Below are 2,898 nucleotides of genomic sequence, written 5' to 3'. Positions count from 1 at the left end.
TGGGTAACTTCTTTAAGAATCTTCTAGATCTTGGCATGCCGCAGGTGTAAAGCTTTTTAAACTGAATGTTAATAAAAGTTTCAACACATTCACCTCCATCTATCAAAAACGCCGTTAAAACAATTGCGTCTTAAAGCCATGTGGAATTCATCTCCTAAGAATGTGTGGTTTAGTGGTTACCTTTAAGGATCTTAAAGGAAGACACTAAAAACAGTAAAATGGTCTATAGCTATTTAAGGCAAACTTTGGCTTGTAGACTTGATTTAACCAGTAATTCGTATTTCTTTCCCCTTCCCTTTTCATGGAATGCCTGTTAGTACAGAACATTCTTCAGGGAAAGCTGTGTGGGTGATGGTCATAAGGAGAGTAGAATGGGCTGGGAAGGACCTAGGACCACAATACTAGGTAGTGTTGTGATGGATGTGGGATATGCTCTGAGGATTGGACTTGATTTATATTATTTGAGTGTAGAAATGGGATCAAATTCTATTGTGGTCTGAAGCATCACACCAAAACGTCATGCCCAAAGCATGTCTTCACTGGTCCTTGATAAGTGAGGAGGAAAGATGTGTGGGTGTCCATCTAAAATACTGCTGGGGGCTGGGGCACCTGGGTGGCTCAGTCAGTTGAGCGTCCGACTTCAGCTCAGGTCATGATCTCACAGTCCATGAGTTCGAGCTCTGCGTCGGGCTCTGTGCTGACAGCTCAGAACCTGGAGCCTGCTTCGGGTTCTGTGTCTCCTTCTCTCTCTGACCCTCCCCTGTTCATGCTCTGTCTCTCTCTGTCTCAAAAATAAATAAACATTAAAAAAAATTTTAAATACTGCTGGGAGGTATCTGGGTGGCTCAGTCAGTTAAGCATCTAACTCTTGATTTCGGCTCAGGTCACGACATGGGATAAAGCCCCGCATTGGGCTCTGCACAGATAGTGCAGAGCCTGCTTGGGATTCTCTCTCTCTCTCTCTCTCTCTCTCTGTCTCTCTCTCCCTCTCCCTCTCCCTCTCTCGCTCACACGTTCTTTCTCTCTCTCTCTCTCTCTCTCTCAAATATTAAAAAAAAGGGGGGGGGTGCCTGGGTGGCTCAGTTGGTTAAGAATTTGACTCTTGATTTTGGCTCAGATCATGATTCCACAGTTTCTGTATCAAACCCTGCGTCAGGCTCTGTGCTGACAGCATGGAGCCTGCTTAGGATTCTCTCTCTCCCTCCCTCTATGTCTCACCCCCCCTCCAGGATCTCAATAAATAAATAAGCTTTAAAAAAAAAAACCTTAAAGAAATACTCTCGAGAGACCATTCATGTTCTCACAAATGTCTCCTTTAGTGGTGAGAACAAAGCTACGATTTAGTGGACATTAGATCTTCCAATGAGCATCCTCATCAACTTTTGAGGTGACTATGCCCGCTGCTGAGGGCTATGTTGGTGGGATGAGATCTTTGGTGTTTTGCTTTCCGACGTGGAAGTGGACCCAAGAGACTCCGTTTCAACTCCCTCTTTCATTCATCAGCTCAGGCCATCCTAGCTTGGCACATCTCTGGCCAAAGACTCTGAATCTTAGACCTAGGGATTGAGCACAGAAGAAACAAATAGTTGGAGAGCATTCACTCATTCCAGTGGCAGGGCCTTATGCTCAGTGGAATGGACATTTTTCTGTGGTTACCTGCTTCCTGCTTCTCCAAGGCTTCTTTTTGGTCCTCTCTGCTCTCCCATACTCTTTTTTTTTTTTATTTTAAAAAAAATTTTTTTTTCAACGTTTATTTATTTTTGGGACAGAGAGAGACAGAGCATGAACGGGGGAGGGGCAGAGAGAGAGGGAGACACAGAATCGGAAACAGGCTCCAGGCTCCGAGCCATCAGCCCAGAGCCTGACGCGGGGCTCGAACTCACGGACCGCGAGATCGTGACCTGGCTGAAGTCGGATGCTCAACTGACTGCGCCACCCAGGCGCCCCTCTCCCATACTCTTTAGAATAGGTTCTCTTTTTTGTTTAAGTAGCCAGAGTTAGTTTGGGTTGCTTGCAACTAAAGAATCTTTAATGATACACATAGGGTGAAAAACTAAACCATAACTAGTTATTATTTAAGTCCAAAAGATTTATTAAATCCCATTCTGTTAAGACATTGTATAAAATTTGAATTTTAAGTTAAAAAATACAGTGTAAAAAATATAACCTAGGGGCGCCTGGGTGGCTCAGTCGGTTAAGCTGCCGACTTCGGCTCAGGTCATGATCTCGCGGTCTGTGAGTTCAAGCCCCGCGTCGGGCTCTGTGCTGACAGCTCAGAGCCTGGAGCCTGTTTCGGATTCTGTGTCTCCCTCTCTCTGACCCTCCCCCATTCATGCTCTGTCTCTCTCTGTCTCAAAAATAAATAAACGTTAAAAAAAAACATTAAAAAAAATATAACCTAAATTGTATATAAAACATTACTATATAGTTCTATATATATAATTCTATATCATATATAAACATATATATAGCTCTATTTTATATATAAATATATATAGTTCTATATACATATAGTTCTATATTGTATATAAATATATATTTTAATTAAAAACAAAACTAAGAATGGGAAAATGATCCTACCATTCCAACACAACTATTTTGGATTGATTATTTTTATTCTCAATGCTCAATGTAGAGTTTGAACTCAAGACCCTGAGGTCAAGGGTCCTATGCTTTACTGACAGAGCCAGCCAGGTGCCCCATCAACACAACTGTTTTTATGCTTGTGTTTTCCCTGCCAGTTTGAGTCCACATATACCTATTTTTTTAATCTGATTGAGATCAGCTTCTTTTTCAACATTTTTAAATGCTACTTTTCCCCCCTATCAGAAGACTGAAGTTGGGGGAAAGGCAGAAGGTGAGGTAGTTTACAAAAATATTTTGAGAAAACTTTTTAAT

This window comes from Lynx rufus, unplaced genomic scaffold (genome assembly GCF_022079265.1).
Source record: "Lynx rufus isolate CCGP_SWC_20201006 ecotype Redwood Valley unplaced genomic scaffold, mLynRuf1.p SCAF_27, whole genome shotgun sequence".
In the NCBI taxonomy this organism is placed as follows: domain Eukaryota; kingdom Metazoa; phylum Chordata; class Mammalia; order Carnivora; family Felidae; genus Lynx; species Lynx rufus.
Note: the sequence above shows the minus strand (reverse complement) of the source record.